Source organism: Lutra lutra, chromosome 1 (assembly GCF_902655055.1).
Source record: "Lutra lutra chromosome 1, mLutLut1.2, whole genome shotgun sequence".
NCBI lineage: Eukaryota > Metazoa > Chordata > Mammalia > Carnivora > Mustelidae > Lutra > Lutra lutra.
In genome coordinates, this window is record NC_062278.1 from 167410997 (window position 1) to 167425706 (window position 14710).

At 47.1% G+C, this 14710-nt stretch overlaps 1 long non-coding RNA gene across 1 annotated transcript; it reads left to right on the forward strand.

Moving 5' to 3' along the window:
* Window positions 1-459: 459 nt before the first annotated feature.
* On the forward strand, window positions 460-13436 carry LOC125108273 (uncharacterized). Its single transcript, XR_007129864.1, has 3 exons — window positions 460-807; window positions 888-1024; window positions 13361-13436. It is a non-coding gene; the product is annotated as an uncharacterized LOC125108273 (long non-coding RNA).
* Window positions 13437-14710: the final 1274 nt, after the last annotated feature.

Sequence of the window (14710 nt, forward strand, 5' to 3'; positions counted from 1 at the left end):
ATTTTTGAAACCCAAAAGGCCAGACTCAGAAAAATCAAAATGGCATTTGAAGCTTACCAATCCTAGCCTTGGAATTGAGAGTTCCTGGCATCTGAAATTCAAGTCTCAATTTTTCAAATTAAAAAGTCTTAGCTTCTGAAATTCCTGGCATTTGAAACTCCAAAGTCTAGGCTTTCAAAATGGAATGATGGCACTGGGAGATGGGGAGAGGACAAAGGATTCAGGGATAGGGTAGGGTGTGTGTGTGTGTATGTGTGTGTGTGTTCACATGTATGGGGGAAACATCAGTAAATATTTGTGGATGAAAGGTTAACAAAACCCTTTCCTTCTCTTAAGAATAGATTTGACCTTGGGTTAACGTACTAGCTCTGTCAACCCTAGAAACCAGAAAAAAGGTGGAATGTTGGCTGTGTTGCCAGGCAACATTGCTTATGTTAAAAATGGCTCTTGACCGGTGAATTACATCTAGACTAGAAGGACAATGAATGAATTATAAGTGCCTAATGGGGATGCCATAATGTTGAGCTTTCATGTGTACAAAGACTCCTAGAACTGGGTGTGTCCTTGCAGGCACCCTGGAAGCTTTGATATGGAGCTGTTGTTACAAGAGACATAGGCTACTATAGCATGAGTCTGGATACCCACACCCGCCCAAAGTACATCTCATTTCCTGGGCCAAAGTTGTCACCTGGGGACCAAACATGACTAGATCTTGGACTGCTGTGGAGACTCCTGGGAATAGGAAAGTCCTGGTGCTACCCTTAAGCAGGCTATTCTTGGACTGCAACAAGCATGTCCTATGGTCAGGTGTGAATTTCATTGTTTCGATGAATTCAAAGAAGCCCCCCCCCATAGACTTCCTCCTTTAGCTCATATCTCTGCTTCAGTTACAGCTAGCGAAGCACTTGGAATAGTTAACTTAGCTAGAGCAACATCTAAAGGAGGGGAAGGCAATGCTCACTACTGGCCTAGGACTTCAACATACTGTATAAGAGTTCATATCATCTCACAACACTCCCTTCAGGTGAGGATAATCATGCCTGTTTTACAGATTAAGAGACTGAGACTCCCAGAGGTAGAGACTTGCTGAAGGCCATGCAGAAAACAAATGGCAGAGCTAACATCAGATTTAAGTGCTGATCTGTTGGGGCGCCTGGGTGGCTCAGTGGGTTGAGGCCTCTGCCTTCGGCTCGGGTTGTGATCCTGGGGTTCTGGGATCGAGCCTTGTGTTGGGCTCTCTGCTCAGCGTGGAGCCTGCTTCCACCTCTCTCTCTGCCTCTGCCTACTTGTGATCTCTGTCAAATAAATAAATATGTAAATAAAAATCTTTAAAAAAATTAAGTGGTGATCTGTTGGGTACAAGCTGGCAGGTCTTGTGGGCTATTGTGAACCTCAGGCTCTCCCTTGAAATAAGTGGATCTAATTACACTACCATACAAGGAGGCCATGAGGCTTGTGATAGTCCACTTTCCAAAGTCAGGTGCTAAGTGCAGCAGAATTTAAAATCTCCCCCCTCTATCCTCATCCTGTCTGATGCCAACCCACCTCAGGGCTGTACTATCTAGCAACAGTCTGTAGTTGCCATTGGCTGCATGGCAGATGTCCCCAGTTCTGCAGAGCAGCATTTCCAAGGCACAGATTATCCCAGATCACAGCTAGAACAGAGGTCCTGGCTGTGTCAATAGCCAAATCTGATTTAAAATGGGGACCCTGATTGCCAGCATTCCAGAATCACCTCTGGCAAATGTGAGTAAACATTGCTGTCATTAAAGCAGTTAGAGAGAGTCCATTCATTCAATAAATATTTGATGAACACCTGCCACATGTCAGGCATTGTGAATACCATTTCTGTGAGCATGCATAATCCTTGCCCTTAGAGTTTCAGTCTGGTTAGAAAAACAGACATTGATCAAGTAACCACTCAAATTAATGTATATTTTTTCAACTCCAGCGAATGTTGCAAAGGCAAATTGCAGGGTACTACAAAAATTTGTAACAGGACATCTGTTGTAAACTGTTGTTATTACCCACCAGCCTCATTCCCTCATTTTCTCAATTTTCATGTGGGGACCCATGTTTCTCTCTCATCAGCCCATGTGATTCAGATGGGGATGAGCTGAAGGTAGACACATAATGCCAGCCAGTCAGAACATTCCACTTCCTGACCACTTCAATGATTGGTCAAAGATTTGCATGTGACCTAAGTCTGGCCAATGAGATTAAACTCTGGGACTTTTTTAAGGACAATTAAGGGAAAGTAAGTTCTCTCTGCACTGGGGTTTCTAAACTTAGAAAGGTAGAAAACATCCGTCTGCCATGGGGACCCCACGCTCCCGGGACAGACTACCTAAGCGTGGAGACCCACAAAAGAAAGTTGAGAGATTTGTCATTAGGCAGCTTCCCGTGTCATCTGAGACCTGAGGTCCAGCTCTATCTGAAGCCATTATCCCTAGGCTTTTCTGTTATCTGAACCTACAGTCACCATTTTGGGCTTAAGTCAATTTAAGTTTGTCTTTCCACCACTTGCAATCGAGAGCTCTGCCTAGTACAGGACCAAAGGATCTTGGAAGGCTTCCCTGAAAAGTGACATTCACACTGAGTGCTGAAGGACAAGTAAGAGTAAACTAGGCAAAGAGGCCAAGTCTGAAATCAGCAGTTTTGGACCTTGAAAACCTTGAGAAATACAGGAAAGGGGAGGGCCCTCATCCTGTGTGCAGAAAAGGCATTCACAAAGGAAATCATCGTGGGGAGAATGCAAATCACAAATCACACCTAACACTTCCATAATATATTGTCTTTTGTTCCAGTAGGGACAGACACACTCGTCTCTATTCACTTTTGATAAGACCTACCTACGTTATAACAACGAGTTCCTTTTGCAGACAGAAAGATGCCCTTCCCTGCACTGGCCATTCCCAAGAGGGCAAGGCCCAAGCATGCCTTTGAAGCTTCTCTCCTTCTGGCTTTGGAGGCAGAAGTATTTTTTTAAAGGGAGGAGGAAATTAACATAAAAAGTAATAACAGACAGAAAATGGGGCCTGTTTCAAATGCAAATAACCATTTCTTAATTTACCAGTTTTATAACACAGTGTAATTTTGTGTTTCAGATTTTTTTAATTTTTAAGTGTTAGTTTTTTTTCATTATGAAAGTAATATAACCACATTTTGGGATATGCAGAAGAGGAAAAAAAAAAACCCAACTCTTTAAAATTCCCTCATTTCCACTCAACCAAAGTTAGTTTCTTTGGTGTTTTTCTTCTTTTTGTTTGACTAGTTCCATGCAGTGTGTAACCCAGTGTTTTTCAAACTCTGATATACCAGCAGATCACCTAAGGATTTGTTAAAATGCTGATTCTGACTCAGTAGGTCAGAGGCAGGGCCAGGGAATTTTAATAATCTCACAGATGATGTCACTGCTGGTCCTGGACCACACGCTGAATCACACAGAGTTGGGGTAAACCCCAGGCTGTGTGGTTTTAGGCAACCCACTCAGCCTTTCAGCTCCAGTTCCTAAGTCCTGGTTCTTAGCGGGGGTCTGCCATTGACGGTAAGAGACATCCAAGGCACCCATGACTAAGCACTGCCAAAATGTCACTGGGAGGACTATGTGGGTTTGAGGAGCCACTGAGGTAGGGATGAGATTCCTGAGAAGCCCACTCCAAAGGGAGGCTCTAAGAAGGGTGACCCAGTAACTTTAGGGCTCTGTCTTACCGGGGCCAGAGTGGAACTGCTCAGGGTGTGGAGCAGAGGCGGAAGCTGCCACCTACATCTTCCATTCTCCATCCTCCTACCATGCCCGCCCCTCTGCCACATGAAGGTTACACAGATTTCATTAATCTTGGCTGCCGAGGTGGGACAGATGATTTCAGATCTCAGCCTTGCCCCTGTCCGCTGGATGTGTTCCCAGCTAAAAATCTTAGCTTATTAAACCCTAAGGTGTCTGCTTGGGAGGGGGCCACTTTCAACAAGAGATGTGTGTTAAGTCTCCACAGTTTTAGGGAGAGCTGATCATCTCCCTTATGCCTACCACACACAGCATCTGCTTCTCTCCCCAGCATCCCACAGCAGAAAAGCGCCCCCTCATAGCCTGGTGCTTGATGGTCTATGATCTGATCCCTTGTAAGTTTCCTGCCTCATTTTCTTCTGCCCCACCCTCTAGCCACACTGAAGGGTTCCCAAGCCCAACTTCCATGCCACTGCCGTGTTACTTCCTCTGCCTCAAATGCCTTTCCCTATCTTGATCATCGAAGAACGAGCTTCAGTTTATCCCTCGGAACCTGTCACAGGTCTCCTTCAGAAGCCTTCCAGAACCTCTCCTGCAGTGACTGACCTCTTGCCCCGAGCCTCCTTCGTGCCACGTCTTGCATGGACCTGACACAGGGCACAACTCTTGTTACCAGGTGGCTTAGGAAAAAACGAGGGGGAGGATTCACTGGTTTGCCTAAGGGAAAAGTCCTGGTGGTAGAGCTGGTTTCAGACACAGCTGAGACAAAGGGTTAAACTGTGCCCCTGGAACCCTGCTTCTAGCTGTGGATTGGCTCTGCCTTCCTTTGTGTGGGTTTCTCCCTCACGAAGTCCCTCACAAGCACACACGCCGCCTCTTACCTCTAAGTTCCGGGAAAGACTTCACTCTCCTAGTAGCCCTGCAAAAGCCCCAGAATCAAGTCTCAGTGTCTGGCTTGGTCACGTGCTGATCCTTGAACCAATCACTGCGGCCGGGGGAATCAAGGGCTCTCATTGGCCCAGCCTGAGTGACTTGGCCATCCCCCGGAGCAACAGGTACTAGAATAGGGAGGGGCCGTTTTTGGAGGGAAACCGGAGCTCTGGAACCAGAGGCCAAGTAGGTGCCAGGCAGCCCAAAGCCGTTAAGTGCCCACCTTGGATGTCTTAGAGCACTTTTTTTTTTAATAAATATATATATTTTTTAATTTGACAGATAGAGATCACAGGTAGGCGGCGAGGCAGGCAGAGAGAGAGAGGAGGAAGCGGGCTCCCTGCCGAGGAGAGAGCCCGATGCGGGGCTCGATCCCAGGATACTGGGATCATGACCTGAGCTGAAGGCAGAGGCTTTAACCCACTGAGCCACCCAGGCGCCCCACTTAGAGCACTTTTCACATTGTATTATTTGTTTATAGCTCTCTCCTCCAGATAGTTGGGAACGAGGGTCTTTCTAATTTCTAAATCCGGAACACCATTCCAGCCTAAGGGGCAAGGAGCTTAATAAATGGCCATTAAATTGTACATTTTAGGCATTGCCTTGTGGCGTGACCTACATAGCAAGTAAATCAGAACAGGGTTTGACAACGAGTTTTGTGATATGTATATTAAGGTAATGCTTCCTGACAATTTTTTTAAAATCATAAAGTGAGTTTTTTGCTCAGTGTCAGTGGGTCTCTCGTGGAATCCTCCGGATGCTGGAGAAAGCAGGGCCCCCTCTGTCCTCAACAGGCGAGAAAACTGAGGGGCCCAAATCACTAAGTAGATTATCTGAGTCAACACAGTGGAATTGGAGGGAGTTAATCCCACCCAGGCTGACTTTCCAGGCCTGGCTGACGGTTTGCTGAAGGGGTTCTCAATTCAGGGGGACACAGAGAGAGAAAGAACTCAGAAGCACCTTCTGGGGTTTTTTGGAAATATTTTCCTTCATTTGGGTTCCCTCAGAGGCAAACCCCGAGATGAAGACTGAAGTGTCCATGTTTCACTTGGGAGGGGATCCAGGGTGTGCTGCTGAGAAGAGTGTTCCAGAGTGTTTAAGGGAATCCGAGAGGGGAAGGCAGCCAGTGGTGCAAGCGTCAGGCATGGACACAGCTGTGAACAACTGGAGCGGAAGGCCGTGGAGACCAGCTGAGGGCCAGGGAAAAGCTCAGAGCAGTCCCACCCCAGGGGCAAGAGATCTGGCCTGTTTTACCCTGACTCTCTTCAGCCATTGGTTGGGGCTGCTCCCTGGGACAATGCTTTGCCAGGCTGCCCAAGGCTAGAAAAAGGCCTCACCCCGCCAGATGGACAGGCCAGGGGCCTCACGGGGGGCACTGACAGAAGCTGCTGCCACCCTCATCCTCCCAAGCTGGAAGCGGTTCTTCAACAGAAAAACAGACCAAAATATTTTAAATCGGGGCTGTTCCAGTCCCTCAACAGTGGAGCACATCAGGCGCTCACCTCATCCCCCAGAGCCTGGGAAAGCCTGAGGGGGAGGTGCTGGCAGAACCAGTGTTTCCCCTAGGCTGTTGCTTCTTCCTGTTCTCCCTTCACTTTTCTGTTTCCCTCAAGTTTTAATAAGTGTCACACAAAGAGGCTCCTGGAGAGCGTCCGGAGGGTTTGAAATGTGGTGCCTGGGGTTCGGTAAACAACACAGGTTGATTCTTTTTCATTTCTTCTAAGAAAATAATGATCAAATATTTTAGACAAAGTGGAAGAACAGGAACGTCGCAGAGACCCATGTACCCACCTGCAAGCTTTAGAGCTAGACCATTTCAAGCTGATTCCATCTTTTCAAGAACCACCATTAGAGGGGTGGAGGCAGGAACCTGAGCTTCCAGGCTCCACTCTGCCCTTCTAGGCTGTGGTCTTACAGGTTCATTTCATTGAGTCTCAGTTTCCTTATCTATGAAATGGGGATCATGGCAGAACCTACCTTAAGGGGAGAACAAGCTAATGAGGAAACATGGGCAGTCGGTGCCTTTTGTTCTGGTGAAATGTTTCACTGCATTTCTTTCTTTCTTTTTTTTTTTTAAGATTTTATTTATTTATTTGAGAGAGAGACAGTGAGAGAGAGCACGAGCGAGGAGAAGGTCAGAGAGAGAAGCAGACTCCCCATGGAGCTGGGAGCCCGATGTGGGACTCGATCCCGGGACTCCCAGGATCATGACCTGAGCCGAAGGCAGTCGTCCGACCAACTGAGCCACCCAGGCATCCCTCAACGCATTTCTTGATAAGCCTGAGAAGTCTTCATCTTTTTTCCTTTTTCAATGGCTGCAATCTTCACTCATGATGTTGGTAGCACAATAGAGTTCTTAGTGAAAAATGAGTATAGGCAAGGCTGGCCATTTCTCAAGTCTTGTCAGAAAGCAAGTACAAGGATATATATACTTTCCGCTATTCTAGGAGGGGGTCACATAGGTTAGCTCATGAGCGAGTATGGGTCTGTTCCAGTAAATATTCACTTATTTGCTTATGCAGGTGTCCTCATTGTGTGCGTGTGGGGGGCAAAACATGTGCATGAACTTCGTGTCAGTGGATACTGTCCCCTGACACACTTTTTTTAAAAAGATTTTATTTATTTATTTATTTGACAGGCAGAGATTACAAGTAGGCAGAGAGGCAGGCAGAGAGAGAGGAGGAAGCAGGCTCTCTGCTGAGCAGAGAGCCCAACGTGGGGCTCAATCCCCGGACCCTGGGATCATGACCCGGGCCAAAGGCAGAGGCCTTAACCCACTGAGCCACCCAGGCGCCCCCCGACACACTTTTATCTGGTTATATTTTTTTCCTGTCATGGCTAATTTTGGGTCATTTTTATCCTGTTATAGTAATATCCAAATATCCTGACATTCCTTCAAAAATCCTCCAGTTTCTATTTTCTCCTTACTGCCAAGAAAAAAGAGATAAAAAGACCTTACATCCTAAGTCACACTGCCCGGGCCCTTCAAGAACAACTTCAGAATAGAGGGGCATCAGTTAGCTACTGCTACTACTACTACAGTCTCAATGGCTTAAAACAATGAACACTGTTGCTCCCGAGACTACAGGTTAGCTGGGTGATACTTCTAGTCTCAGCTGGGCTCACTCACATGTCTGAGGTCAGCTGAGAGTCCTGTAAGGAGCTTTCTGATCTGCTCTGGGCCCTCTTGTACTTTTGGGGGTCAGATGGCTGGAAGCTGGTCCAGGATGTAAGCTGGGACATCAGGGCTCTCCTCCAAGTGCTTTTACATCCAGCAGACTAACCTCCTTTGTTCACATGGTATGAGAGAGAGAGGAAGTGTGCAAGTACTCACAATTTACACAACTCACACCATCACTTCTGCCACATTCTGGCCAGAACAAGTCATGTGTTCAGCTCGCTTTCAAAGTGGTAGTGAAATATACTCATCTCTCAGTGAGAAGGGCTGCAAAGTCACATCACAAAGGGACATGAGGACAGGGAGGCCATTAATACAATGAATCTACTACAAAAGGGAAGCGTTCCAGAATGGTCAGCCTATCTCCTCTGCCACTACCCACAGCTGAGGCATGTGGGTCTTCAAATTGGCAGGTTCAGCCTTGCTCCAGGGAAGAAGGGATGGAAGGAGGGAAGAACGAAGAGAGGACTGGGATCTTGGTAACACTATGTCCCCTCCCCGTCCTCGCCAACAGTCAAGGGTCTGGGAGGGATTCACTCTGGCACTGAGGGTTCCAGGCATCCAATTCGGAGTTCCTAATACTTAGTGAATCCCTGAGACAGTGCTGTAAGTTGGTTTAATAGGGCATTACTGGTGCATAAACTAGCAACTAATTGTTTAGCATATTTACCCACATCTTTAAGCAACAAGATAAACACATGCAGTCTGTTCCACTGTCATTGCTGCCATGATGATCATGTTCATTTAATCCCTCTTTCAAGAACCATATGTTAAGGGGTGTTCCTTGTCTGAATTCGGGATGTCTGAGCTTTAGGGGACTCCATCAGAGGGAGTTAAAGGCGGTATCCCTCCAGTCTCACTGACCATCCTGTGGACTTCAGAGTCTCCTCCATGCCAGCTTCCCCACCAGCTTCTGCCTTGTCCCTGGCTGGGCACTCAACTGTCCGTTGTCATCCCCCATGCCAATCACTTGTCTGCCTGACTTGGGTGACAGCAGCGCTGGGAGTTAGATTTGGCTCCAAATCTGGGCTCCACTGTCCTCCTGAGTTGCTTCGGGACATTTTTTAAAACCTCACTGAAACTCAGCTTTCTCATCTGGAAAATGGGCATCAGATGACCCAGTTGCTGTTGAGGTTCACTCAGAGTAAAAATAAAAGATGGCAAAGGTTGAATAATCTGGGCCTTGTTCCCTCCCTGAACTCATCCTCTATTCAGCAACCTCTCACTCATTTTCCTCTGGCTACATGAGCCTCCTTGCTCTTCCAGGCAGGCTGCTTCCTCTTGAATATGCCATTCCCTCAACCGGCAGTGCTCTCCCCCAAGACAGCCACATGACTCTCTCCCTCACCCCCTTCCTGCCTTTGCTGAAACTCACCTTCTCCCTGTCTGCCAGGTCTGTCTAGAGAATGTAGCCCCCACTTTTGACACTCCCCATCCAGCTTCCCTGCTTGATTTTTCTCCTCATTACTTAGCACTGTATAATTTACTCCACAGTTCATCACATTCACACATCGTCAAAAGCAAGAGGAGCCATTAGTTTTGTACCACAAAGGAGGAAAAAATACCACCAATTAAACCATAGAACAATGCGAAGACACCATTGAAGGCAGGATACACCCTGATTTCAGACATGGTAAATATGAGGAAAAAAATCCCCGTCATAGAATTGATGAAATATGATGTATTTTACTTATTTAGGTGGTTTCTTTTCTGTTCTCCTCACTGAATGGCAGCTCCAGAGGCTCTTTGCCTTTTTTGTTCAGTGCTGGGTCCTTGACACACAGGGCACTGGCCAGCACCTGGGAGGTGCTCACGCAATATTGTTCAATGTTGAATGCTGTCTCTTCACTTCCTAGAAAGTGCAAAACCTTAGAATTGCCTTAATACTGCCCAAATGGGCTGTATGAATACCAGGCATGAGATACAGCATGTCAAGAAAGGGATCAGGTGGGAAAGCCGCCCCCTGGATAGTGGGAGGGAGGGAGCTCTATGCATGTTGTAAATGCTCACTAAGTATTTATTCATGTGTGATTCCATGGTCTGAGAGGTCTTGGATCCCAAACTAAACACTGGTGTGGGGCCTCTCCAGAGCGTGGGAGCAAAGGGCTTGCCTCTACAGGAACTCATCACTACAGTGTGGATGGCGCGCCCTAGGGTTGGGGGGCACACTGCTTGAATGGTCAAACACAGCCACCCTGGCTTCACGCCTCCTCCCTGTCCCTGGGACGGGACCCAATGAAAGATGGGTGTGAACAAGTGAACATGGTGACTCATGGGACCTGTCACAGGTTGGAGAGTGGCAATTCGTCCCATCCTCACCACGGGCCTCTCACATTCAGAATTGAGACAGTCCAGGAAGGTCACATTCTGTGTGAATTTTTAGTCGGTGCTTTGTAAAAACATTAATGAAGTCTAATTTTAAATGCAAAACTGTAAATAATACAAATATTTCCCTTTATACACACACACACACACACACCAGTAAGTGGAAGGAAATTCAAGAGTCAAACACTTTCATAGAGGGCAGGCCAAAAGAATTTTAAGTTGCCCTGCGCTGCTGCCACACGATGGCGCCATGCTAGCCATAGACAGAAGTTGCCTCTGTCCTGTCATCGTTGGCCTCTTAATTCTGAGTGTTGAATTATGCAAGGTCTTCAGGAACACTTCCCTCACATACCCCTTGTTGTCTTGTTCAATGCATTCATTTATTGATTTGTACCATTTAAAATATACCACTTTGTGACACAATTTCTTCATTATTTGCTCTATAGGAGCCCCTGAACATGGAAATGGCCCAGAGTCCGTTGGCTCTGAGAGGCCCCAGAGATTTATTTTCATTGACCCAGAAGAGGCAGCATCTCCTTCCCCCATCCATACATCTCCGGAGACTTCCATGTGCACATGAACGAAGCAAATACTCCCCAGCACATACCCTAGGAAAGTCTTCTGATGGGAACCAGATGTCAGAGATGGACGAGATGGGCTTCTAGGCACCTAGAGGCTGGGGGCTCCCAGGGGAGACATCGTGGAGCAGATGATGTTTGACCTGAGTCTTGACCTTTATTAGGTTGAGAGTGTGAACATGAACATAAAATTACTAATTACCCACCTAAGTCTTTGTCTCATTGGCTGAACTACAAGCTTCTTGTGATCAGGATACACATTTTATTCATTTATTTTTCTGCCCTTCTATTTAACATAGGAACTGGAAAGTGAATTAACTATGCAAAGCCCTGCCTGACATGTAGTAAAGACTGTGTAAGCATTTGCCACCGTTATTGGTCATGGTGTTATGTTGTAAGTAACCAGAATCAACTTATACAGAATGAGCGAGTGATGTGGTGGGAAAAGGCTCAGATCAAAGACCTATGGCTTGGATTTGAATCCAGGATGTGCCCCTGACTAGCTCTGATCCTCAATTCAACATTGATAAAATGGGGATAATAAAACCTTTCAGCCCTGGCATTTTGATGGTGAAATGAAATTTGAGAACATGGACAGAAAGCAACCAGACTGTGGAAGGTGCTCCATGCTAACTCTGTTCACCCTTCTCATGTTATGGCCCCCTAGCACCTAGCATAGGACTGGGGGTGTGTATGGGCTCAATAAATGTTTATTAATGGATTGATAAGTAATAGTCTCGTTGCTTTAAGAATATTAGTCATGAGGGGCACCTGGGTGGCTCAGTTGATCATGAGTCTGTCTTTGGCCCAAGTCATGATCCCAGAGTCCTGGGATTGAGCCCCATGGGAGCCATCTTCTTCCTCTGCCCTCTCCCCAGGTGCTCATGCTCACACGCTTGCTCTCTCTCTCTCTCAAATAAATAAATAAAATCTTTAAAAAAAAGAATGTTAGTCATAAGACATGTTCAGTGTCTCAAACTCTTAGGCAGGAATGGGAAGTATCTGACTTATGACTATGCTCACTGCTCAGCACCCAAGGCAGACATTACTAATCAACCATGAGCTTCTACCAGTTAGGACTGGCCAGTTAGGGTCAAGCACGACTGGCCAGATGCTTCAGGTGAGGGCAGTGAACAGAAGTGAAGAGTTGGCCCTCCTATGGGTCCAGGGGAAGAATAACCAGAAGCCTTCCTGCAACTCACTTTGGCTTTGTCCAGAACTGGTTGTGAAAAAATAAACTGGCTTCTGTGTTGACTCGCTTACATGAAGAGAAACCCAATTTCTTTATGATAAAGTACCTCTCACACTAATGAGTCTCCCTAGAGTCTGTACGAGTTGGGGTTTGATTTGGCTATTTGCTCTAAATTGCCAGGAAGACTTTTTTTTTTCTTTAAGTGACAGGAAGAATCATTCCATCTGAAAAAAATCATCATGATGCCTCTCTTTCCTGGGTGGTTGACTCACTTGCTTGGCTCCAGGAGGCGCTGCCACTCAGTTCTGGTTAGGGGTGGTGTGCGCGCCAGTGTGTGTGCACGCCCACAAACCACGGGCACACACACACACGCACACACACATGCACACACACACCTGCTAGGGGCAAAAACATGCCATGCTTGAAGTGGGTGTGTCCCCCACGCCTGGGGCTGCCGACAGAAGCCATTCTGCAAAGGCTTGTTAATTCTTAGATGGCGGGGTGTGAATATCGTCTGACATTTCTAGCGCGTCTTCTCTGCTCTCCGTCTCGCCCACACTGAACCATGCACCTGCAGAAGGGAACATGAGCGTGCTTGGAGCAGATGTTGTGTGCCCTGGGAATGCTTAAATATGTACTGTAACGAAGGCGTTTGTTATCCAAACACAGGACCCGAGGGAGGAGGAGCTGGTGGGGGGCATTGCTCTGGCTTCCCCAAGTCTATGTCTGAGTGACCTGGGTGGGTAGCCTGTTAAATCCCAGGCTTGGATAAAAACAAAAGGCTATCCTGGCTTTATTTTTTTAAAACAAGCTCAGGGAGATGTTAGAGTTTATTATAGGAAAAAAAAAAAAAAAAAAAAAACCCAAACAACACATGGGCTGTGGAATCAGAGAAACCTGACTTTGAGTTCCAAATCTACCATTTAACTTGATGGGTGAGCTTAGGTCAGTTGTTTAGCTTCTCTGAGCCTCCTCAGCTGATCTCTTAAAGGTATTTACCCCTCAGGATTGTGGTCAAGGCCTCTAGGTTAGTGATTCATAAGCTGGATGCAGTGTTGGATTTTATTTTCTTTATTTGAGCTGCTAATTTAAGAGTGGCATGTCATGGCAACTTTGTCCTGATACTAGAGATACTATGAACCTGTTCTAGTTGGCCCTGGTTCCCAGCTTCTTGTCCCCAACTCTTGCATTCCTGTGTGTTGTGGGGATGGTTCCACAGGTCCACTCTCCTGCAGATCCAGCCTTCCCAGGCCTTGAGGGGAAAATGTATTAGTTGCTCAGTACTTTGCTGGTTGCAAGTGATGGAAAATGGGAACTTACTGATTTGTGTAATGAGAAAGTTCAAGGGTCTATCCAACTTCCCTAGACACAAGGCACAAACAGGCCATCTGAACTTGATTTTACCCTGTCTCTGTCTTCTCCACTTTTTCCAGGTTGGCTTCATTCTTAACATTTTCCTCATGGCCACAAGATGGTTGCCGGCAACACTGGTTCATACTTAGCCTGAAAAACGTAAGTCTCTGTCCCAGCATTCTTAGCAAAATCTTGAGACATACTTTGACCAAGCAAGGTGAGGAGAGAAGGAACCAGGCACTGTGGTCCAAGAAATGCATCCCACTCACAGGCTGATGACACCTGGCAGGGAGACAGTGTGCAAAGTTACCTCCCCAAAGAAAAGTTGAGGGTTCTTGCTCGTCAAGGAGCATAGGATGCTGGCAAGACACACTGCAACCATCTACTACCTGTGTCAGCCTGAAGCTGTGGTCCAAGGGGCCCAGCATTGAGCCTTCTCATTGGTGCACTCCCCTGGGACCCAGTGTCCCTGCTCTGACCACAGGCCCATGACTCAGAAAGTGTTGGGAGAATGAAATTAAACTACCTGCTTGGGTGTTGTGAGTGATCAATTGGGTCATGTAATTAAATGCTTAGTTCATTGTTTGGAGGCAGTGCTTTATGCCACCAAGGTTATTTCCATCTCTGGGATGCAGGAGGAAAGAACGTCCCTGTCTCCCTGCAGGGAGATCGGGGCCTCGGGGCTGAGTTCTGGCCAATGGGCTGCAGGTGGGAATGGCATAAATACTCATGTCCAGGCCTGGCTGCCTTCCATGCCGCCTCTCTCCCCTGCCCGTCTGGTGGAAGCAAAGTGCTCTGAGAAACTGAAGCTACCTTCTGAACCAGCCCTAATACCTCAGTCACTGTGTGGAGGCAAGCCCCCCAGGAGATCAACTGGCCCCAGGTACATGGGACTTTGTGGAAGCAACAACCAAACCTTTGATATGTTACATCAGTAGTTCTCCAAGGGGGGCATTTGATAATATCTGGAGACATTTTGGTCTCCATTGAGAAGTGGGGTGGGGTGAGGAAATGGCATCTAGGGGGTAGAGGTCAGGGATGCTGCTAAACATCCTACAGTACCCAGGACAGCCCACTGCAGAGAATTACTTGGCCCCAAATGTCAATAGCACCAGGGTTAAGAAACCCTGCCTTAAAGTATGAACACCTTGAGAGAAAAGATTTGTTATGGCCCTGTTTAGAACCCTCTAACAGCTTCCATCACACCCAGGAACAATTCTGGGCCCTCCCTACCTTGATCTATAAGGCCCTGCAGGACTGGGATCCTGCCCCCCCCCCCCCCCCCGCCCGCCCCGCTCCTACCTCACATCCTGTCCTCTCCCCCTCCCTCACTTGATGCCAAGCACCTTTGCTTCATCTGACCTTTTTTAGATCTCAGGGCCTCTGTACCTGCTGTTTCCTCTATCTTAAATGCATTTCCCCCTGCTCTT